At 32.6% G+C, this 26,696-nt stretch overlaps 1 non-coding gene across 1 annotated transcript; it reads left to right on the top strand.

Moving 5' to 3' along the window:
* Window positions 1–22,811: 22,811 nt before the first annotated feature.
* On the top strand, window positions 22,812–22,918 carry LOC139846264 (small nucleolar RNA R71). The gene has a single exon (XR_011758991.1). It is a non-coding gene; the product is annotated as a small nucleolar RNA R71 (small nucleolar RNA).
* Window positions 22,919–26,696: the final 3,778 nt, after the last annotated feature.

The following is a 26,696-nucleotide window of genomic DNA, read 5'->3' as shown; positions in this document are numbered from 1 at the left end:
GATCAGATTGTGGCTCAAATCCCAGCCATTTATCTCATTTCTTCATTTTCTTTTCTCTTTTCTTTCTCTATTTTCTCTCAAAACATAAAACCCACTTAGATTTAAATTGAGATTTGAAGGTGAAGATTTGTGAATCGATCTTTGGAGCAAGAAGTAAATTTGTTCTCTCCGTTCTTAGCTACAATTTGATAGTGTTGGTAGTTTTAGCTGATTTATGGCTAGGGTTTGTTCATTTGAGACTTGTAAGACCCATTTGGGAGTTGAATGGGTGAATTTGGGTTAAATTGATGTAAGGAAAACCCTAATAGCTATAATCTAGGGTTTGGTCATGAAAATTGAGGCTTGTAAGTGTTAATTGTGTTGTTAGTCACTAATACACTTGTAAAATGATGAAAGATTTGTTAATGAGTTAAGTTTGACCAAAAATTGTAAGTCTAAGTGTTAAAATGGGTTAAATGGGCAATTGTTGACTTAGTGGGTAAGATGGGTATGAAAATATCCATGATTTGTGTTATTTGGTGTTAGTAGACTTTAATCACTAGCTTTTAGTGATTTATGACGAGTCTTGGTCATTAATGGGCGGTTTGGTGTAAGTGAGTCTTTTAATGCATTTGGGTCATTAAATGCTCAAGAGTTAAGTATTGGTGGTTAGCTCCACAAGTTTGTATGTTGATTTGGGTACTTAATGTATTAGGTACTTCGCTTGAGGTGTGCGGATTATAATCATCACCTTGGTGTTAAGGTGAGTGGGATTTTTATGCATGTATATATATAGTTATTTATTTGTATGCTATGGCATGACCCACGGAGCCGGAAGTACCATAGTGTGTGCGAGTGTGCTATGATGTGAACCACGGAGCCGGTAGCATCATGGTGCATGTGTTGTGATGTGAACCACGGAGCCGGTAGCATCAAAGTGTGAACCACGGAGACGTTAGCACTATAAAATTAGGTGTGAATCACGAAGCCGGTAGCACCGAAGTGTGAACCACGGAGCCGGTAGCACTATAAAAGAGTATGACTCGAATGCGTAGTGACGTGAACCACGGAGCCGGTAGCGTCATAGCATTACGTATGGTGTGAACCACGGAGCCGGTAGCACCATGACGTGTGTATGGTTAACCATATAGTTGTGTAGGTGTTGTAGTGTAGCATATTATATATTTGGAGTATATGCTATGGTTTATGCTAGTTGCTGTATTGGAGGTTATTAGCTTTTAATTGGAGTTCGTATGCTAATATTATATTTCTAGCATGTTTGTGGTGTGAGTAGGTGATTGCAAGTAGATATATTATATATGCATGTGTACACTTATTGCACTCACTAAGCGTTAGCTTACCCCTCTCGTTGTTTACTTTTTAGATGCAGGTGCGGAGAAAGGGAAGGGAGTTGTTGGGCACTAGCTTCCCCTTGTTGGATGCTTGTTGAAGCTTTTGGAAGTCGACCTAGCGTTTTGGGTAGTTTAGCCCCAAACCATGCTCGGGTGTTGTTTGGATTAAAACTATCATGTTAATGGGTCGAACTTACATTACATTTGATTAAGCGCCTTCGTGCCTTCTTTGTAAACATTAAACATGTTGTATTGGTTTAAAACGGGTTGTATGGAACGGTTTACGTTATGTAACCATTTAATTGGGCGTTAATGGTTTATAAATAAAAAATAAAAATAAAAAAAAATTTGTCGTGTTGAATACGGGTTGGGTTGTTTCAATATTACCGAGAATTTTATGATTCCGTCTGTTAACAAAAGCCATATACAGCTTATAATGGCTTGGTAGGTTTTATAAAAAAAAATGATAAATCGAATTAATTGATTGATATCAATTGATATATCCATGTTATGTATTTTCAGATGGAGTAAATAATAAATTGGGCAAACGCTTTTACAGATAAAATAACTTGGAGCCCAATAAAAGTATTCGATGGGGTCATACACTGCAAGCTTTTAAGTTTTACAGTATATGTGCCATTTGAGCGTGGACTTCATGACATTTCATGGGGGTCACGTGCCCACCCTATTGTAGGTGTGGCTCCGCCCCTGGGTTCATTCATGCAACAATACTTTTTTTTTTCGGCCCAGCAGCATAACAGAAGCAGTTTTGACTGGGCTGCTGTTAGTGTGGCCAGGTTAAATTCGCAAGCTGCTGAGATGCTCGAATCCAACTTTACTCAGGAAGAAATCTGGGGTGTCATACAAAATTTTGACGGTAATAAGACTCCTGGACCCGATGGTTACTCGCTAAATTTTTTTAAGAAAGGATGGTGTCTTCTTAAAGAAGAAATAATGTCTCTTATGCTTCAATTTCATGCTAATGCTTCGTTTCCTTGTGGTTTCAACTCGTCTTTTATTGTCCTTATTCCTAAATCCAATTGCCCGAAGAGGATTGAGCATATGAGACCTATAAGCTTGATCAATGCACCTTATAAGATTATTGCTAAAACATTAGCGAACAGACTGTGTAGTACATATCATCTCGTGAATAAATTAATTTTGTATGTGTAGTGTTGTGTCATTTCTAAATCGAATAATTAAATGATATCATTGTAGTACATGTCATCTTGTGAATCAAATAATGCTGTCTTTGTAGTAAATTTCATCTTTTGAATAAAAATATGGTTGTTTTGTGTAATATTATAATTATACGTCACCCGTCTCAATTTAATAATTATGAGTTACTTTATTATTATTATTATTTTAATTGTAATAATTTTGCGCTAGATAATACTTGATTAAAGTTATACTAAATGAAAATACATACAAAATCTAATTTATCCATATAGATTGTTGCAATCTATATGGATAAATTAGATTTGTCCATAGATGTATTATGTATATATAATAATACAAAAATGTTTTTTTCCGTTTTTTGCCGAGATTTTGAAATTGCCTCTACATGTACCCAAATCAAAAACATAAACATCAATATTTAAAGGGTTAAAACTCAAAGTAGATCGTATATTTTTAGTTTTGTTATGATGTATGTGATATATATATCCTAAAACTACCAATGTAGGTCATAGATTTTTAAAATGTGTAATGTCATAATGTGATCGATTACCTGCTAAGCTAATAATAAAATAATAATTTGACATTTTTGAAATTTTATGTAGCATGTTTTGGATGACCAGGAAGAAGAGAAATTAAGCAAAGGAAAAAAATTGTTTTGTTACAAATAAATATAACTATTCAATGATTAAAAGCTTATAATAGTAACTTTATCAAAAGAAAGTTTTAAACTTTAACCCTTTTTAAATTTATAAATAATAATTACTCTATCTGTCATATTACAAGTGTCCATCATAATATTACAAAAAGTTTAAGAAAATTCCACTAACTTTATTCTTCACCAATCAAATTCCACCAAATATGCCATGTATGCGTGATATGGCCGAAACGGACGATTTTATTTGTGCGGTGTCGTCAGGTCGCAACGCGTCAGAATCAACCACCAAGAGGGGGGGTACTATTTTAAATTTATATTTAGCGGGGCCTAAATCGTACTACTCCTTAGTATGAGTAAGGGAAGTATGACCTAGAGTCGTATTTTTTGAGATATCAGTAGAATCGAACCTATATTTAAGCCTAAGATAGTTATGAACGAGTAGTGGTTACTTAATTTTGGGATTTTCAAATTTATAAGACAGATAAAGTAAATGCGATAAAATTTGTAATTCAGATAAGGTTAAAGTAAGTGCATACTATGATTTCATCAGTTGTTCTGCCGAGATTATGGAATGATGGCTCATGAATAGGCAAAGCCTTGTATTCATTACACTGGTCCTAAACGCCCCTGTCATAAGACATGTCACTGGGTACTGCGATACGCTTGAAGATTCTGAATAGACAGCAACGTCCCTTACCCCCGATGTGACGACCCGGGAATTTCCGACTAAATTTAAACTTAATCTTTATATGATTTCGATACGATAAGCAAAGTATGTAATGTTGAGTCTAGAAAATTTTGAAACGATGTTCATATATTCAATTGACCTCCGACTGTTCTCGACGATTCACGAATAATTAATTGTAAATAGATATGTGTGTATGTATATATAAATAATAATTTGAAATATAATTTGAAGTAATATATGTTGATGTTATTAAAAATTAATAAAATAAAAATAGGATTTTATAATAATTATTATTTAAAATATATATCTATATATATAAAGTATATTAAAAATAAATATTAAATAATTGTAATACTCATTTGATGTTTCGATTGATATTAAGCAAGTTAAATTCAAATTTATGTAATTTAAATAAAAGGTGATCCGAAAATGAGGTATATAAGTTATAGGCTTATTAAAAGTATATTTAGGATTTAATTATTTAATTTTAACATTTTTTATATTTTTTTATATTTTACTCATAAATGAGAGGGACACTTGATATAATTTTTATTTAATAAATTAATGATCAAATTTTATATCATAATGACTAAAATAAATAAAGATATTTAATTTAAAATTTTGGACTTTTCCGAAGACTTTTTATCCGCCACTAATTATTAACGGACCACCATATACTCTCCGCGAATAAACTGTCGGCACAATAATCTAATTAAGTGCCTGCCAACTGTCTCCGTTTACTCAAGTTGATTATTGATTATTAATATTAGATGATTATTATTAATTGATATATTAGAATTCTAATCATATACATATATGTACACCCACGGGTGTAATAATGTGAAACAGAAATCAAACAACTTGTTATGTCTACCTCCTTTTCATTCCATCAGGTTTCTATTACTATTATTAATATATAATCAGGATCATTATTATAATAGAAATATGACTAGATATTTAACTCATTATGATCAAATTCAACCAAATGGGACCATGTAAACGTAAATTTAAGTCACTTGTTGTTGTTTTCCACTTGATGTGATTTTCCTTTGCCCACTACCATCACCCACTTGTTTCCTTTTAATTTAAATGTATCATATATATACATAAGCATGCATCACACTACTTTCATATTATTTCTTGTTTCTACTTCATTGAACCATCACCTAGACCACCTTCGTTAAATGCACGAGAGATGAACCACAACCATCAAGAACCACCATCGCACCACCTTTCTTTATTTTCCTGATTCACTATGTAACCACCACACACGACTATAGTGACCTGCTGTTTTCATCACCACTCAACACCCACCATCGCTAGTCATTACCTTGATCATCTCCCATCAACACGAGCCACCTTCATCATCATCTCAAAATATTATTTTCTGTTTCTTTTCGAATCATCACAACTCACCATCAATAGAACCGTCACCACTTTCACAACTACACCCACTATCATATTCAATCATCAACCACCCTTATCACTCAAACCCATTACTACTTATTTTTGTTCGAAGACCTCACACCCACTCACTGTTTATATCCTTAGAACACCATGACCGCGATTATTATGTTTAAACCCATCACGAACCAACTACTACTATACTGCAACAGTTCCTGTGTTATTATCTAGACCTAAACCTTCATTAAAACCTACTTTGATGCTTCGTTTCTATTTAACAAACGCCACCCTAATATCTATGAACCATCACTTTGAATCCACCGAATCACCACCATGTTATATACAATTTTCACGATCATCATCTCAAACATAATCACCTTTTATCACCACAATCCAAAACAGCTCTACAGTCCCACTATTACAGCTGCTATGCTGACTATTTTCTCCTGCTGCTTCGTTCCTGTATCTATATTTTATTAAAAGACGATGATTAAGGTGAGGAGCTGTAAAGTCGATTATACTTATAAAGTATTATCAATTTTGCCAATATCATGTCTAATATAATTATGATATTGGATAATGGATGATGAAGTGATGATGATGAAATCATGAGGAGTATATGAGTATTTTTTTTTCCTTGTGTGCATCTGCCATTCGAAATCATGTTACCAGACCAAGAAACCCACGAATTTGTAACTGGATCAGTCTGTCTTAATTTTGTGCAGTATGGGCCGAAGCCCATTAGTCTATTATTTTAAAATCTTTTTGAATTTCGACCCAATGTTAACTTGGATTATCTGTTGTTGTTTGGAACCGTAATACTGCAGCTGGTAAACGAAGAAGATACGTGAAGTTGATAATGGAAGTTGAGGGAGATGATAAATAGTGAGAAGGGTAATGAAAACCCAGAAATCAATAGTGTTGATTTTTCATTAATAATAATGGTTACGAAATAAATAATGGAATGATGATTAAGAAAATGAAACAGACAAAAGATGATGGCTAAATGATACAAGATAGTGATGACGATTAAAGGTCATGATAAACGAAATGGTAATCGTGTTGTTAAATAATAACATGATAGAAAGGACGATGATTATGAATATGATTATGATTATGATCATAATTGTAACCATTAATGATAATAATAAATAACGATGATGAATTTTTGAAGAAGTTGTTAAAATGGGTTTTGATTTAAGAAAGGGAAGAAGAAAGCTGTTAATACGGGTTAAATAAGTTAACTGTGGAGTTAAATCAGAAAAAAAACATAATAGCTTGGTTGGTTAGGGTGTTTGTGGGTGAGCGAGAGGTCACGAGTTCGAGCCCGGCCTGAGGCGGTTTATATTTTTTGAAGCCTATTAATCTTCTTAAGGTAGTATTATAGTTATTATTATTATTATTATTATTATTATTATTATTATTATTATTATTATTATTATTATTATTATTATTATTATTATTATTATTATTATTATTATTATGATTATGATTATGATTTGTATGATTATTATTATCTAACTAGTATTATTAATATCATTAATTTAAAAGTATCATTGTTTTATTAAAAATTATCATTAATATTAATATTGTTAACATTAACATGATTTTTATTATTATTAACATTATTATTATAATGATTATTATTATTATCATCATGATTATTATTACAAATAAATACAACTCTTTATTCATTACTATTATGAACAAAATTTTATCAAATAAATATTATATATATAAAGATATTTATCACATATGACATAACTATATTAATATCTTTATAATAAATATTAATTATTCGTCTAAAGTATATAAAATAAATATAGTTGATTAACTTATTAATGAAACATATAAAGTACTAAAATAACCATTAATAATACTATATGAATTTGTTAGATTACGATTATATGTTTTAATAGATATACGATTGATATAGGTTCGTGAATCCGAGGTCAACCCTACACTTGTTAAATGTCGTCATATGTATTTTTATTACAAAATACATTAGGTGAGCTTCATTTGCCTTTTTACCCTTTATATTTTTGGGCTGAGAATACATGCGCAATTTTTATAAATGTTTTACGAAATAGACACAAGTAATCGAAACTACATTATATGGTTGAATGATCGAAGCCGAATATGCCCCTTTTGCATGGTAACCTAAGAATTAGTAAACCGATCTACTAATTGACGTGAATCCTAAAGATAGATCTATTGGGCCCAACAAGCCCCATCCAAAGTACCGGATGCTTTAGTACTTCGAAATTTATATCATGTCCGAAGGAGGATCCTGGAATGATGGGGATATTCTTATATGCATATTGTGAATGTCGGTTACCAGGTGTTCAATCCATATGAATGATTATTTTTGTCTCTATGCATGGGACCTATATTATGAGAAATGAAAATCTTGTGGTCTATTAAAATGATGGAAATTTTATTTATGTTAAACTAATGAACTCACTAACCTTTTGGTTGACACTTGAAAGCATGTTTATTCTCAGGTACGAATGAAATCTTCCGCTGTGCATTTGCTCATTTTAGAAACATTACTTGGAGACATTCATGGCATATTTCAAAAGACGTTGCATTCGAGTCGTCGTGTTCATCAAGATTATTATTAAGTCAATTATAGTTGGATATATTCTGAAATGGTATGCATGCCGTCAATTTTCGTTGTAAAGAAATATTTTCTTTTAAAATTGAATGCAATGTTTGTAAAATGTATCATATAGAGGTCAAATACCTCGCGATGTAATCAACTGTTGTGAATCGTTTATAATCGATATGGACTTAGTCCGGATGGATTAGGATGGGTCGCTTCAGTTGGTATCAGAGCGGTGGTCTTAGTGAACCAGGTCTTGCATTAGTGTGTCTAACTGATAGTCGTTAGGATGCCTTAGTGAGTCTGGACTTCGACCGTGTCTGCATGTCAAAAGTTTTGCTTATCATTTCTAGTCGGAAATCAACTGCTTATCATTCATAGTCTAGACACATCTTACTGCATTGATTGCATGAATATTGTATAGACAAAATCCATATCTTAGCATATCTACTAATCCATATCTTAGCGTATCTGTCACTGTAGACTTTATCTGACACGTTCCCTTAATTTTCTCCGTAATTCACGAGATCTTTGGACGTATGTATAGATATTCTATATATAATTAGAATATCATTCGATATTCAAAATCTTTTCATATCAAAACCCTTTAACTGATCGTGAGAGATGGATCCTACACCTAGCTTGGATTCCATTAGTTCCGGAAGTGATTTCGAGATGTATATTGAAGCAGACTACGAAGTCAATGAACCAGAAGTGCCTCAACCATTTAGTTATTTTTCTTTCTGGAGGAGATGGGGATGGGTCTGAGACTTACTCACTCGATGGAGAAATGAAGAAGGCAAGCCCTACTGCGAACCAAACTTACCTCCTAACATCGGAAAAAACGATGTACTCACCGGTGAACCTATGCACAACACTGTATTCACCCTTCTTGCTAAAGTTTTCCACCTCGAAGGTCGCATTACTGCAATCTCATAAAATATTCAACCTCTACTTCTGAATACCAATAGAAGGGAAATATTAGAAGAAGTTAGGGAACTTCGAATTGATAATCAAGATCTATCGAATTAGATGAGTGGATGGATAGAAATGATAGAGGGTAGGATAGAAAACCTGACAAGAATGGTGCGTGATCTACAAGCTATACTTACTACACCAACATCATCACCAACCTCATCACCAACAACACTTGTAGCACCGACAACAACAGTACCACCATCAGTAGCACCAGCAGCATAACCAGTACCAACAACAACAACATCATCACACGTCTCAACCTCGCAATCTATACCTCAAGCATAATCATCGTTCTACGAATCGTTCTACGAATCGTTCTACATAAACTATCTTCGTTCTACATGGCGATTATGTAATCTCTAATGTTTTAGAGATTATGTACTCTAGTTCTAGCCGCAAATCTGATGAGTTTAATATCACATTGACTCATTAAATCCATGATTATGTCTGAAGAAAATATATATGTATATATATATATATTGTTTCATAAAGATTGTAATTAAAAACTCTTGTGTACAAACTGTTAATGGTGAAAATATTTTAACGGGTAGGTGATACCTGAGGAAATATTTATATTCCACATTAATAAGTTACATTGTACATTCTTTGAATCTGATTCAACGATAATTTACTATTCTACTTACATCCACAGTTATACGAATCCGTTCACCACAGAATAACCATTTTCATTCAATTTCATATTTGGATTTTGACTTATCAGAATCCAACAAGTGGCATAATGAAGAAAACATTTGACAAAATAAAATTTGTTGGAAACAAACAAATTAACTATGAGGAATTTTGTTAAGAATCCACGATAACTGTTCCTAGCTAATTGTTCCTAGCTAACTGATTACATTTTATTTATCGCAATTTAATTATCGCAATTTACATTCTCGCAATTTTATTTATCGTCATTTAATTTCTGTTATTTATTTTACGCACTTTAAATATCGGGACACGTATACAAGGTTTTGACATATCATATCGACGCATCAATATATATTATTTGGAATCACCATAGACACTCTATATGCAGTAATGATCGAGTTCTCTATACAGGGTTGAGGTTGATTCTATAATAATATATATATATATATATTTTGAGTTGTGATCGAGTCTGAGACATGTACACGGGTCACGATACGTATTAATTAATTCTAATAGTATATATTAAACTATATATGAATTATTGAATTGCTAACTGTGGACTATCAACTGAGGACTACCAGCATTGGACAATTAAAATGAATTAAAATATTAATTATAACATATGAAACTAAACAATTCTTCAAGTTTGCCACTTGATTTCATCCTAAACCTCATTGTATCTTGACGATTACATTCTGCGTTCAAACCTTTCATGATTCTTGAAAACACCTCAATCGAGAGGATGAACCAACCGCACTTCATCTACGGAAGAAAAGATTGATGCATATAGTTATGCACCTGAAAACACTCGGAACCTGATTAAACATTTAACATGTATCTGTGCTAGCACCTTTGGCGTTGTTATTACCCAAAATAACTTTGCAATCCCTTTCCAAATTAGCCAATTTTGTCACAGCTCCAACAAGTCAATTTCGACTTTTCACTCAGATTAGCTTATTATAACCCTGATATATAAGTTGTCTTTCGTCATCGATACTGGAAAACCGTTTATATCTCACCACATTAGCAGTAAATTTACCAACAACTCCGTTAATCTTTGACTTTCCAAAAAATCACTATATTAAGTGAAACCCTATCATTCACTCATTTACATCTTATACCGAGAATTACTATACCAACTACCGGGAATTAACAATCAGTATTTTGAAATCTCGCAGCATGTCTACATCAACAGTTATATGTAAACATATAACATTTATCTCTTAGAATTATGATCTTCAATTCTGAAATTCTGAAAAGCACTCAGTCTACAAATCAATACCACAAATTATGAAAAAGCTGAATACAGCAGCAAAAAAAAAAAAAAAAACTGTACACGACCTTAACTGTCGAAAGTTTGATGATAAAGAATGGAGTATTGGAAACACTCAATAGAAAATATAGTACCGAAAAGCGAATTATGCGAAACTATGAAGGAAGCCGTGACAAATCACAAAGAATAAGTTTGACTTCAAAGAATCCAAATAATTCAATGCCTGCTGAAGTCTTTAGCGAATATCTTGCTCCTTACTCCAAACTCTTGCAGACAATTTTTCTTCACCATCCTTCGATATTAGAAATTTCAAGATATCATAGTATCGTTCATTATAAATATCCTTCATATTTCTGAAGATAATTTCATAACTATTCTTATCTGAAATCATTAATCTCTTCGTGCTATCAGTGTTACATCATATAGAAACTGTTAGTTTCTATATTCTGTAAACTTTCGAGCTTAAAATATGAATGTTATTTAAGTAATGTTGGGAACTGATGCATGAGTTAGCATAATATAATGACACTTGATCAACGTGATTATATTACAGTAAGTCATGCTGAGTTTCTAAATGGAACGTGATGATTCACTGATCATAACGTCATCATGTGCCATGTTACACGACTCTTACGTTCTGTCTAATTTATAAACATATCAAGAAAATATTTTTTTTGATAGTCCTATCTTTCCTTGAATTCTGGTAATTTGACAAGTCAAATTGTGCTATTACCGTTTCTTTCTTAGAACATTAATAATATTCATTCTGAAACTTATATCTACGAATTCTGGACCATTACAAGAGATGCTCAATCGCAAGAAGAAGAAACGAAGGGACAAAGCTCCGAAATAGAAATTGGAGTATAAATCGCAGCAAATAGGGGAGAATATTAACTGGGGATGACAATGATTATAGAAAACATAAGCAAGGACTTCGAAGTATAAGGGAAGATATAAAGCCCGATAACAACATCGAAATTACAAACCGTGGATATCAGTACGTATAGCAACATAAAGACACGGGAGGATTATAAATACAGTAATCCCTAGAGCATAATAGAAATAAACAGATTCTTCAGGTGGGAGTTGGAAAAGAAGAATGATCATTGCGATAGTTAGAATAAGAACAAGGATCAGAACAGGGTTAAGCATTTTCATAAATCTTTTGAATTTGGGAATTAAGTATAGAAGTGGTGAAAACTAATGAAACGGAAAAGGTAAATTTATAAAGGAAATATCAGACGTAGTAATCGAGGCAGATCACCGTATTTAATTATATAGATCTTAATTTCCTTATTCGCCGAAAAACCAAATCTTTTAGATTTCGAAGATTTTCTTTAAATCCCTTGAATTCCGGAATTCAACCAAGACAACTTCAAAAGTTAAGACGCACCATATTATCAAAATTCAACCCTGACTCTGTCAAAAGTAGGATGAATCTTTACTTTTCCTATTTCAATCTTTTGTGATAGCTTCACTCATGTGCTTCAAGTACTCGAATTGTTTTATCTATATTACTCAATAATGATGAAACTCTATTTATCAACCCATATTCGTCATAAACACATTTTCATTGTTAGCTATGATGACCTCACTCAAATTTCGGGACGAAATTTCTTTAACGGATAGGTACTGTGACGACCCGGGAATTTTCGACTAAATTTAAACTTAATCTTTATATGATTTTGATACGATAAGCAAAGTATGTAATGTTGAGTCTAGAAAATTTTGAAACGATGTTCATATATTCAATTGACCTCCGACTGTTCTCGACGATTCACGAATAATTAATTGTAAATAGATATGTGTGTATGTATATATAAATAATAATTTGAAATATAATTTGAAGTAATATATGTTGATGTTATTAAAAATTAATAAAATAAAAATAGGATATTATAATAATTATTATTTAAAATATATCTCTATATATATAAAGTATATTAAAAATAAATATTAAATAATTGTAATACTCATTTGATGTTTCGATTAATATTAAGCAAGTTAAATTCAAATTTATGTAATTTAAATAAAAGGTGAACCGAAAATGAGGTATATAAGTTATAGGCTTATTAAAAGTATATTTAGGATTTAATTATTTAATTTTAACATTTTTTATATTCTTTTATATTTTACTCATAAATGAGAGGGACACTTGATATAATTTTTATTTAATAAATTAATGATCAAATTTTATATCATAATGACTAAAATAAATAAAGTTATTTAATTTAAAATTTTGGACTTTTCCGAAGACTTTTTACCCGCCACTAATTATTAACGGACCACCATATACTCTCCGCGAATAAACTGTCGGTACAATAATCTAATTAAGTGCCTGCCAACTGTCTCCGTTTACTCAAGTTGACTATTGATTATTAATATTAGATGATTATTATTAATTGATATATTAGAATTCTAATCATATACATATATGTACACCCACGGGTGTAATAACGTGAAACAGAAATCAAACAACTTGTTATGTCTACCTCCTTTTCATTCCATCAGGTTTATGTTATTATTATTAATATATAATCAGGATCATTATTATAATAGAAATATGACTAGATATTTAACTCATTGTGATCAAATTCAACCAAATGGGACCATGTAAACGTAAATTTAAGTCACTTGTTGTTGTTTTCCACTTGATGTGATTTTCCTTTGCCCACTACCATCACCCACTTGTTTCCTTTTAATTTAAACTTATCATATATATACATAAGCATGTATCACACTACTTTCATATTATTTCTTGTTTCTACTTCATTGAACCATCACCTAGACCACCTTCGTTAAATGCACGAGAGATGAACACAACCATCAAGAACCACCATCGCACCACCTTTCTTTATTTTCCTGATTCACTATGTAACCACCACACACGACTATAGTGACCTGCTGTTTTCATCACCACTTAACACCCATCATCGCTAGTCATCACCTTGATCATCTCCCATCAACACGAGCTACCTTCATCATCATCTCAAAATATTATTTTCTGTTTCTTTTCGAATCATCACAACTCACCATCAATAGAACCGTCACCACTTTCACAACTACAACCACTATCATATTCAATCATCAACCACCCTTATCACTCGAACCCATTACTGCTTATTTTTGTTCGAAGACCTCACACCCACTCACTGTTTATATCCTTCGAACACCATGATCGCGATTATTATGTTCAAACCCATCATGAACCAACTACTACTATACTACTACAGTTCCTGTGTTATTATTGAGACCTAAACCTTCATTAAAACCTACTTTGATGCTTCATTTCTATTTAACAAACGCCATCCTAATATCTATGAACCATCACTTTGAATCCACCAAATCACCCCCATGTTATATACAATTTTCACGATCATCATCTCAAACACAATCACCTTTTATCACCACAATCCAAAACAGCTCTACAGTCCCACTATTACAGCTGCTATGCTGACTATTTTCTCCTGCTGCTTCGTTCCTGTATCTATATTTTATTAAAAGATGATGATTAAGGTGAGGAGCTGTAAATTCCATTATACTTATAAAGTATTATCAATTTTGTCGATAACATGTCTAATATAATTATGATATTGGATAATGGATGATGAAGTGATGATGATGAAATCATGAGGAGTATATGCGTATTTTTTTTCTTTTGTGCATCTGCTATTCGAAATCATGTTACCAGACCAAGAAACCCACGAATTTGTAACTGGATCAGTCTGTATTAATTTTGTGCAGTATGGGCCGAAGCCCATTAGTCTATTATTTTAAAATCTATTTAAATTTCGGCCCAATGTTCACTTGGATTATCTATTGTTGTTTGGAACCGTAATACTGCAGCTGGTAAATGAAGAAGATACGTGAAGTTGATAATGGAAGTTGAGGGAGATGATAAATAGTGAGAAGGGTAATGAAAACCCAGAAATCAATAGTGTTGATTTTTCATTAATAATAATGGTTATGAAATAAATAATGGAATGATGATTAAGAAAATGAAACAGACAAAAGATGATGGCTAAATGATACAAGATAGTGATGACGATTAAAGGTCATGATAAAAAAAAATGGTAATCGTGTTGTTAAATAATAACATGATAGAAAGGATGATGATTATGAATATGATTATGATTATGATCATAATTGTAACCATTAATGATAATAATAAATAACGATGATGAATTTTTGAAGAAGTTGTTAAAATGGGTTTTGATTTAAGAAAGGGAAGAAGAAAGCTATTAATACAGGTTAAATAAGTTAACTGTGGAGTTAAATCAGAAAAAAAAACATAATAGCTTGGTTGGTTAGGGTGTTTGTGGGTGAGCGAGAGGTCACGAGTTCGAGCCCGGCCTGAGGTGGTTTATATTTTTTGAAGCCTATTAATCTTCTAAAGGTAGTATTATAGTTATTATTATTATTATTATTATTATTATTATTATTATTATTATTATTATTATTATTATTATTATTATTATTATTATTATTATTATTATTATTATGATTATGATTTGTATGATTATTATTATCTAACTAGTATTATTAATATCATTAATTTAAAAGTATCATTGTTTTATTAAAAATTATCATTAATATTAATATTGTTAACATTAACATGATTTTTATTATTATTAACATTATTATTATAATGATTATTATTATTATCATCATGATTATTATTACAAATAAATACAACTCTTTATTCATTACTATTATGAACAAAATTTTATCAAATAAATATTATATATATAAAGATATTTATCACATATAACATAACTATATTAATATCTTTATAATAAATACTAATTATTCGTTTAAAGTATATAAAATAAATATAGTTGATTAACTTATTAATGAAACATATAAAGTACTAAAATAACCATTAATAATAATATATGAATTTGTTAGATTACGATTATATGTTTTAATAGATATACGATTGATATAGGTTCGTGAATCCGAGGTCAACCCTACACTTGTTAAATGTCGTCATATGTATTTTTACTACAAAATACATTAGGTGAGTTTCATTTGCCTTTTTACCTTTTATATTTTTGGGCTGAGAATACATGCACAATTTTTATAAATGTTTTACGAAATAGACACAAGTAATCGAAACTACGTTATATGGTTGAATGATCGAAGCCGAATATGCCCCTTTTGCTTGGTAACCTAAGAATTAGTAAACCGATCTACTAATTAACGCGAATCCTAAAGATAGATCTATTGGGCCCAACAAGCCCCATCCAAAGTACCAGATGCTTTAGTACTTCAAAATTTATATCATGTCCGAAGGAGGATCCCGGAATGATGGGGATATTCTTATATGCATATTGTGAATGTCGGTTACCAGGTGTTCAATCCATATGAATGATTATTTTTGTCTCTATGCATGGGACGTATATTATGAGAAATGAAAATCTTGTGGTCTATTAAAATGATGGAAATGTTTATTTATGTTAAACTAATGAACTCACCAACCTTTTGGTTGACACTTGAAAGCATGTTTATTCTCAGGTACGAAAGAAATCTTCCGCTGTGCATTTGCTCATTTTAGAAACATTACTTGGAGACATTCATGGCATATTTCAAAAGACGTTGCATTCGAGTCGTCGAGTTCATCAAGATTATTATTAAGTCAATTATAGTTGGATATATTCTGAAATGGTATGCATGCCGTCAATTTTTGTTGTAAAGAAAGATTGTCTTTTAAAATTGAATGCAATGTTTGTAAAATGTATCATATAGAGGTCAAATACCTCGCTATGTAATCAACTGTTGTGAATCGTTTATAATCGATATGGACTTCGTACAGATGGATTAGGATGGGTCGCTTCACCCGACGCCAGTGCAGTCTGACTACAGGCATACGCGTTCAGACGGCTCATCCAATTGAGCGACTCGGTTGAGTGACGTATTAATATTCCACAAAGGTCTAAACTTTCTTAAGCATAATGGAATACATGGTTTACCATATCTAAGAGACGTGATGTGTTTCAGTGATTTCGTTAGTGATTGGTTTTAAAAGATAGTTAGGCCCTTGAAAAGAGTTCAACCATAAAGAACACCATGGCCAAGTCAAGCTGACTTCCATGAACATGTTCAGTTATCCTAACGGTCCAATCCTTTATGTGTCTAAACAAACAGTTCCTTAATTAACTAAGAATCCCTCAAGCGGGGTGCAATGCTTGAGACTGCGTTATGGTGCAGTGTACTAATCAACACTGACATGGTTCCATGACCTTACTTAGCAGAGGTACAGCTTACAACAACCGCTGTGCTTCAACATGCACGTACGAAGTTTATATGCTTGGTGACTACACTAGCATGGTCTGGGACCGACAATGTACGAAGAGTCTAGTCAGATGTTTTACTACGAAAGAGTCCTCAGTCAGAATCCAAAGATTGATAGACTTACTACAACCGGTGTGCCTCAGTCGATCTTACGTTGCATCCGATAGACTTCTCTTACCAAGGGGTGACACAGATAGTGTACTCTGAATCAGGGTTCGCGACTTCCCAATAACAGAGCCAATAACTACGTTCTATTAGTTGGAAAAGCAATTGAGTTTAAAGCATAATCGGAAAGCATTTCAACGGCATACACAAACCATTATATTATTTTTGCATTATAACTGCTTACATCATAGCATACACTAAAGATAACTACTCGCTAATCAAGGCAACAATATCACACAACATAATGATAGAAGACATTATATAAAGATAAAGGATAGAAGTACCAGTAGATTAAACGAGTTTCGAATACAAAAGTGATAACTTCAAGACTCCAGACCGCTCCTAATGCAATCTTCGGCGTTCTTCTCCGGGTACTAGGTTTCCCGCACGGAGTCGAAGACCTTGAAAGTAAGACTAATATTGTACAAGAGAGAGAGAAAGAAGTGAATTGAAGTGTGTGTTGGAATGAATGACAAAGACCCTTCAAATAAGCCTAAATTTTCCCTGCAAACGGCTGGCAGGCCATTTGGCAGGCCGTTTGCCAAGCCAAGCCGTTTGTAAGGGCCGTTTGTCTGACCCATTTGGCAGGCCATTTTTGAGCCAGGAAAGCCATTTGGCAGGCCGTTTGTGAGCCAGGCAAGCCGTTTGGCAGGCCTGGTCAGCTGGAATTCCTGGATCGTAACTTGATTTCTTGTCTTTCACCGTTTTCGCTCTAGAATCTTCGTTTTAGCTCCGATTCTCTTGATTCTTTTTGCACCGTCTTCGTAATTACTTGTTCTTCAATTCTAACCTACGAAGTGGGTATTTTGCTGACAAAGTTCGAATCTTTATTGTTTTTGGCCTTTAATACCGGGGTGAAAACGTGACTTTTTAGCCGATATCAAATATCCCACACTTAGACTTTGCTTGTCCTCAAACAAACTCTCATTTTACCTTAAGAAATCTTTTCGAAGTTTCTTTTATAATAGCCTAAGCAGTTTACTTTTTATTATAAGAGCGAAAAGATAAGGTGAGTCATCTATGTTATGATTGAAACTATCTCTGTAAACATGCGAGGAGGTTACATGACGTAGGCTAGATTTCACGGGTCACTCAAATCACACAAGTGTTTAAGGTTCCCTATAGATCTAAGAAATGAATTCACTCATAGCCATTCATGCTGCACCCATCGTCATAGGCTTGATAAAGACTCAAATTCTTGCTACTAATGTGAGAACGGTAATAATCTTAGCTTCTATGTCATTTGTCAATGATGGAAAGAAATTTTGGAGTGGTAGTGAAGTTGTTTTTGAGGGGTGAAAAAAAGGGTAATGTAGTCTTTATGCAGACTTTTATTCGGATAGATAGGAGTGCTGAAATGTTTGAGAAGCACTTTTGAACTTTTCTTCATATGATAATCATTTTCGGTCAAGTTCTTCTTAGGCGTTTCTCTTATTTTTTTTTTTTGAAGATTTCATCTCGAGAAACTTTTTACCGGTACACTTTTTCAAGATCTTTGCCATGATACTTGAGAGGTTTATAACATCGAGTTTTCGGAAGGAATCTCATTTTCTGGATTTTTCGAGTAATAGTAAAGATGATGTGGATGTGGTGGTGGAGTAGAAGTAGTGGAGGTGCGAAAGGCTTATTTTTGACAAATGGCTAGCTTTTTTGATTATAACCGAATCATGTTTCGCTGCTTTAAAAATGTAAATCCAAAGCAAGTTCTGATTCTGAGCACAGACATCGGCACTCTCAACGGAAAACAGTGAAGCATTAAAGGTGAATGCTGGTCTTATTTGGGGTGCCTCACCATAATCAATTTAGGTCGATAATGCCTTAGTCATGCAATGCTCTATTAGAGATTTGGTTCAACCTGACAAGATTTTCACCCTACTTAAGCCTTACTTTTATTTACAAATGTTTCAGGTTTTCAAAAAAAAAAAAAAATTCGAAAAGGCTTTCTTTTGTTAAAAAATTTGAAATTTGGCTTAAGAACTTGGAATCTTTGTAATGGGTTATTTTAATACAGCATAAAAAGATTATACCAACATCCCACACTTAGACGAACATTGTCCTCAATGTTCCTAGTGTATCCCACATTTAGGAGTTTTAGTTGAAGAATTGGGAGTATTTGTCTAGTGCTTAATTAGGTTGTAATCACACACTTAGTGATAAGCTAGGATGTGGCATAGTTTAAATTTTGAGCTAGTAGCGGGAAGAAAGAAATACCCCTAGCAGATGTGGCTGGCTTTCAATCCTTGCGTCTTTTATTGATCGGTTCATTTGTCATCCTTTATTCTTCTACTATACTTTATTGCACGGGTTGCCTCCAGAGAAGCGCTTTTGTATAAGGTCTTTGGCTCGATCGTAGTGATGCCTTAAAAAGCAAACATTCCTTGCTGATGGTTGTAATCTTGGTCTTCTCGAGGGAATGTGAGTCTTGGTGGGTAAATCCTGAGAAAGTGTCGGACCAATAGTGGTAGAAGATCCGGTACTTCTCTTGAATATATTCTGAAAGATAAGTAGTGCAGAGTTTTGGCTCGTGATAAGTCTTGAAGTCCGATGAGAATATGATCCACGGCTCTGCTGGTTGACCCATGAATGTCAATCATAGAAGCGGTGCTGGTGGTTAATGTTTCTTTGATGAGATGCTCATTTCGGAGGTCTTCAAACAATGTTAGAAACTGTATCTTGAGAATCTCAAAGTCTTCGGAATGGTGATCTCCACAGTAAGAGTCTGTAGGTTTGCACAGATTTGTTAAAATACGAAGCTGAAAAGAAGTGAACAGTAATCCTGACCCGAGCATTAATGTCACCGTCTTTGAGTATATCTCCTGACATCCGGCTTTGAATGTGAAACTTGGATCTGTGGATTCATGGAAGATACGTGATATCTGCTTCGTAACATAGGTGGCAATGTTGACTCGATCTGGTTCAAGATGAGAAAACGGATTGTTGCGCCTTACTTCCTTTATAACTACGTCTCGTAACTCTTTGATTATCAGATCAGCATGGTGATAAATTGTTACGTAAATCACTAGCCTGTCTGGCATGCTTTCGAAATTATCTCTTTCAAGAGAGTGAAAAAGCTATGAATATCCTCGATCATTTGCAAATCAGAGTGATAAGTCGGGCATCTGGTAGAAAGATCCATGTGCTTCCGGATGAAAGTCAGTAGTGCTCGTTGGTTTGCTGAGAACGGAAGTGCAGATCCGGCTAAGGCGTTATAAAGCTTAGAGTAAATGATCTTCTGATCTCGACAGAATCTTGTCTTAAGAATAGTGCGAACCACTGAATTGTACTCTCGTTTCCTTTCTTCTCGGTAGATATGATCGTGAAGAGTATTGATAAAGTCTTGGATGCATTCTTCTAGGATATCAACATCATTGTCTTCTTTTTTGGAGATAAAGGTTGTATTCTTCTCGGATAGCCATAATTCATTCTGTTAAGCGCGTGAAATCAATTGTTGATTTACGGATGGTTTCAAGAATATCTTCAAATTCATCGGTATCATTGATGAAGGTTATCATGTCTGCGTGTGTAGATATGACCAGAATCCGATCCGAAAAAGAGTCCGGCTCCCCTTGATCTGGTTCGGTTGGAGAGTGTGAGTTATTCAGAATGTCTTCATGTTGCTCTTCCTCATCATCATCGGTATAGTGTTCTTCTGAGGATGCGTCTGATGAACGGGTTTCTTCAGTATTCTGATTCTCCACTTTGATACTTGCAGAGTCAGTTTCTATATCCTTAACCTCAGCCTTGTCAGTCTTCTTCTTGAAATGAATGATTAAACTGTGATCTTCCGTCTCAAGCCTCATTAATTCTTCGTGATGCTTAATGCTTAGAGAGGGTACTATTGCAGTTTCTTTTACGTCTTCCATTTCCTCTTCCTCTTCAGATTCCTCCTCTTCCTCTATTTCTTCGTTGGGATCTTCTTCTTCCATTTCTGGGTCGTCTACAGACTATGATTCGACACCCATCTCGATATCATTGGCTGGTGGTAAAGACTCGTCATCGGAAGTGATCCGTATGGTAGAAATAGCAAACATCTTTGCCTGTCCAGAAAGATCGGTTGGTCGGTCAATTTTGAAGGTAACGCTCTCCTCATGTGATCGCAAGATCAAGGTTTGATTGTACACATCAATGATAGTCCTAGCCGTATTCATGAAAGGTCTTCCTAACACTACTGGTGTGTGTAGGTCTTCCTTAATATCCATTATTACGAAATCCGTAGGATACAAGAATTTGTCAACTTTCACCAAGACGTTCTCAACTATGACCTTAGGATATCGAATTGTGTGATCGGCAAGTTGGATTGTCATTTTAGTTGGTGACAAGTCTCCTAACTCTAATCTCTTGGAGAGAGAGTAGGGGATTAGGTTGATACTTGCTCCTAAATCTGCTAGCGCATGAATGGTTCCAGATTGGTAGATTGAACACGGGAAAACAAATCGGTCCGTATCTCCTAGCTTTGGTGGTAGAGAGTTTCTGAGTAATGCAGAGCATTCTTCACTCAGTGGAATTTTGTTAGAATCTGGTATCCTCTCCTTTGTAGAGAGAAGCCTTTGGATGTACCTCTTCTGGTTGGGAACTTTGGACATGGTGTCCGGGAATCTTCCATCAAGTTTGAAGGAATCAAGCTTGGATGGTTCCTCCTGTGCCTTCCAGGATATGGTACACGAACTGGAGTTGCAGGGGTCAGCTTCTGAGTATATGTTGATTTGTTCTTGAGCCTAGCTGACCTTCTTCGTGGTTCTTCCTCTGGGATTACGGAATCCATTTGCTTAGCTTCCTCTATGTGGGGATTTTGGAAAGTATTACTTGGTAACGTTCCTTGTGGTCGGGCTTCAAGGCATTGTGATAACTGTCCGAGCTGCGTCTCCAAACTTTTGAGCAGAGCCAATTGATTTCTCATTAGTATCTCTGTCTGATCTTGTCTGGCTGCAGTTCTTTGATTTAGCTGTTGTTGTCCTTGAATGAACTGAGTCAACTGATCATCAGCTCCGAGAGTGGGGTTAGTTGCTTTTGTAATCTGGGTGGTAGGGGAATTTTCCTCGACTGGGGGACCAGTGAGTGGAAGTGGTTGATTGTAGGTCAATTGAGATTGTTGGGTTGGATAAGGTGGGTAACGATAGTGAAAAGGCTGGTTGCTTCGTTGAAATTGATTAACCCTAGGTTGTTGATTGAATCCGGGATTTGGTGGATGAGCTGGGTATTGAACGTAACAGACTGAACCGTCAGGGTTTTCGTACTCAACTTGATATTCTTCAGTGGGTTGTGGGTTGGTACAATTAACACAAGCCTGGGCTTGGTTGACCTGCTGCGGATGCATCTTCAATTCTCCGAGTTGTTTAGTGAGAGATTCCATCTTATCCGTGAGGGATTTGATGGCCACTGTTTGATTATTAAGTGCAGAGAGTGGGGCAGATGATGAAGTTGTTTCACCACTGTTCCAATCATGATGATGCATTGTCATGTTCTCGAGCAACTCCCATGCTTCGTTTGCAATTTGGTTCATTAGATTCCCTAGAGCTGCTGCATCGATCATCGTCCTATGATCTACCGTAAGACCATTGTAGAAGGTACAGATTTGGGCTGACCGTTCTAGCTGGTGATTAGGGCATTTCTTCAGCAGAGTTTTGAATCGCTCCCATGCAGTGTAAAGATATTCATCATGACTTTGTTTGAAGTTAATGATGTCATTCTTTAGTTTGGTTTGTTTAGAAAGAGGGAAATATTTGGTTAGGAATTTAGTAGCCATCTCCGTCCATGACGTGATGGAATCTTTTTTCAGTCCTTCGAACCAGGTTTGAGCATGATGAGTGAGAGAATAGGGAAACAAGTATAGTCGGACTATATCTTGTCCTATCCATGGCTGTTTGTAGGAGTTCGAAAGAGATATGAATTTATCAAGGTGAGAATTAGGATCGCCATTCGGTAATCCATGAAACTGACAGCTATTCTGGATGAGCTGGATGATGTGATGTTTTAACTCGAACGAGTTGTGACGACCCTTAAAATTTTCGACAAAATTTAAACTTGATCTATATTGTTTTCGATACGAGATGCAAAGTCTATTTAATTGAATTTCAAAAATATTGAACTGTGTTCATGTATACATTTGACCTTTGACTGTGCTCGATGATTCACGAACATTGATGTGTATATAGATATGGTATAATAAATGGTAATATATCATATGTAATTACAAGCAAAAATTATAATTACTATATAAATATTATTATCATTAATATTATTATTAATATTAATATTAACATTTGTATCATTAATATTATATTATCAAGTATATATTTTCATATGAAATTTGATAAGTAGAAGTTGTTAAATTATTATAACTAATAATATTATTGGTACCATTAATGATATTAATATTTACATTTATTAATAAGGTTAATTAAAATCTATAAATGTAAATATATAAATATAAGAGATATACAATTATGATATTTGATATACATAAATTGTTATATTATAATTATTAGTATAATATAATTAGTGTTATTATTTGCATTATGATTAATATTATTATCACCATTTTTTTTTTGTTAATATCATTATTATTATCTATTATTATTATAAATATTATTAATATAATTATTATTATTATTATTATTATTATTATTATTATTATTATTATTATTATTTATTATTATTATTATTAATATATTTAAATTTATTAATTATATAATTAATCAAATCTGTTTTAAATCATTCAAACTGTATTTGATTGGTAAATTTCTGTTTCTAATTGTTGACATTAAAATCAATACAATCCAAATTCTGTTAAATCAAATCCACCTGCTATATTCCTTGTTTGTTCGTAATTTTTTTAAAATAAATACAGGACGACCAATTCATTATAAAATGGGCAATTACTCTGTGTTACTAGGAAATTCAGTCAGTACGTTATTACTCTTATCAAATACATACACTATCAAATCATTTTATTTATCAAATTACTCAGAAAAAAAAGCAAGAACATAGCTAGTTCCCCTGTACGCAAACCTTTTTACCCACAACTCAAACCTGAATCAATTTTAAAAATCCAAGAATGCAGATGTGTTAGGATTCATATAGATGAACTATCTGCAAACTTTCAGATTTTAACTCTTCCAATCGAGTATGAATTTTAGAGTCAAAGTTTTTATTTTAAAAGTCAACCGATTGTTCTTCATGAAAATTTGAGTTCGTGTTTATTGTTCCAGTTCAATTGAGAATGGAGAAAGCTTTTAGGAACGATTTGGAAAATATTTCGTGAAGGAATGGAAGTCTCAAACCATTCCAATTTCAAAATCAATGTTTATGCTCTTCATAGTATACAGCGACTTCTATAATCGTTTTATTTTATTTTCTGTTATATTAAATCTATTCAAAAACTTTTTAATCGTTTCTGTTTTGATTTTAAAACATAGATTAAACTGGTAACTCAATTTTATAAGTATGCAATTGAAATTGGATCGTTTGAACTCTTAAGGAAGAAGAAGGAAATAAGCATTCAGAAACGGTATGGTTAAATAAAGTAGAATACGAATTAGATCAGAAAGTTTAGAACGGAGGAGTGTTTTAGGTTGTTGCGGGTGGGCGAGAGGTCACGGGTTCGAGCCCGGTCTTGGGCAATCTTTTTATAAAAACTATTCAAAGGGTATAACCTCTTATTTTTATTTCCATTATTATTATTATTATTATTATTATTATTATTATTATTATTATTATTATTATTATTATTATTATTATTATTATTATTATTATTATTATTATTATTATTATTATTATTATTATTATTATTATTGTTGTTGTTGTTATTATTATTAGTATTGTTATTATTATGATTAATATTATTATGATTATCATTAGCATTATTATTATCATAATTATAGTTATAAGTATTACAATTATTGTTATCATTAGTATAAATAAGTATCATTAATATTATTAATGTTATTATTAATATTGTTAATGTGATTATTATTAGTAGTAAATTTTATTATAAAGTATTATTAATATCATTATAATAATTATTATTATTATTAGTATCACCATTTAGGATATTATTAGTAGTATTATTATGATGAAAACCAATATTGTTTTATTATTATTATTATTATTATAAACATTATTATTGCTAAAATTATTATGAAAAGTATCATTTTAGTAAAAGTACTATATTTATTAATATTATTATTACAAATAACATTTTTATAGAAATTATCATTTCAATTAATATTAGGGTTATTATTATTATTCGTATTATTTTTAGAGACATTATTGCTATTATTATCACTACTATTATTACCACTATAATTATTATTATCATCAATATTATTATTATTATTATTGATATTATCATTATAATTAAACACAACTTTTATTACTATTAATGTAAAAATATATTTATAAGTAACATTACATATGAATTAATTATATTAACAATCTTTATATAAATATTCATATATATAACTAATTAGGTATTTTAAAAATATATAGATATAAAACTATACAAATAATAATTATTTTCAATATATATATATATATATATATATATATATATATATATATATATATATATATATATACAAATTAAATATATAATATATAAAGTTATAATATATGAAATTGTTCGACTACGAGCATGTGTTTTAATATATATATATATATATGAACAATATAGGTTCGTGAATCCGAGGCCAACCTTGCACTTGTTCAATGCCATCATATGCTTAATTACTACGAAATACAATATTGTGAGTTTCATTTGCTCCCTTTTTAAATACTTTCGCAATATATATTTTTGGGACTGAGAATACACGCGCTGTTTTTATAAATGTTTTACTAAATGCTTTTGAGATATATTTTTGAACTGAGAATACATGAGCTGTTTTTTTTAAATAATTGACGAAATAGACACAAATATTCAAAAACTACATTCTATGATAGAATTATTTGGATTCAGAGGTTCGATTTCTATAAAGATTGTATTATCGACCATCGGCGAGATAATTTTGTCATTGTACGCACGCATTAGCTCCCGAAATGGTTCGATTTAGTAGTTAGTAACGGTGAGATGATTTTATTATTGCACGCACGCATTAGCTCCCGTTTTAGCTATTGCACGCATGCACTAGCTCCCGATGTATTGTATTGTATTGTATTCGTGACAAAGAAGAACAGCCGGTTAAAAGACAACTTTTTATTTACTTTGTAGTTAGTAACGGAGAGATGATTTTGTCATTGCACGCACGCACTAGCTCCCATTTTAGCTACCCTCGGAGAGATGATTTTGCATTGCACGCACGCATTAGCTCCCGTTGTAAAATTATATTGTATTAACTACCACGGTGAGATGATTTTGCATTGCACGCACGCATTAGCTACCGTTGGTGAGTTGTTTGAAAGGTTCCGGTGTTCTTCATATGAATGATTTTACATCAGGAGTAAACCTGCACAGATTGTTTTCTAAATACGAGTATCTT

The sequence above is a fragment of the Rutidosis leptorrhynchoides genome, chromosome 4, assembly GCF_046630445.1.
Source record: "Rutidosis leptorrhynchoides isolate AG116_Rl617_1_P2 chromosome 4, CSIRO_AGI_Rlap_v1, whole genome shotgun sequence".
Taxonomy (NCBI): domain Eukaryota; kingdom Viridiplantae; phylum Streptophyta; class Magnoliopsida; order Asterales; family Asteraceae; genus Rutidosis; species Rutidosis leptorrhynchoides.
The sequence above is the reverse complement of the archived record's forward strand: the minus strand, read 5'-3'. Positions and strand labels throughout refer to the sequence as shown.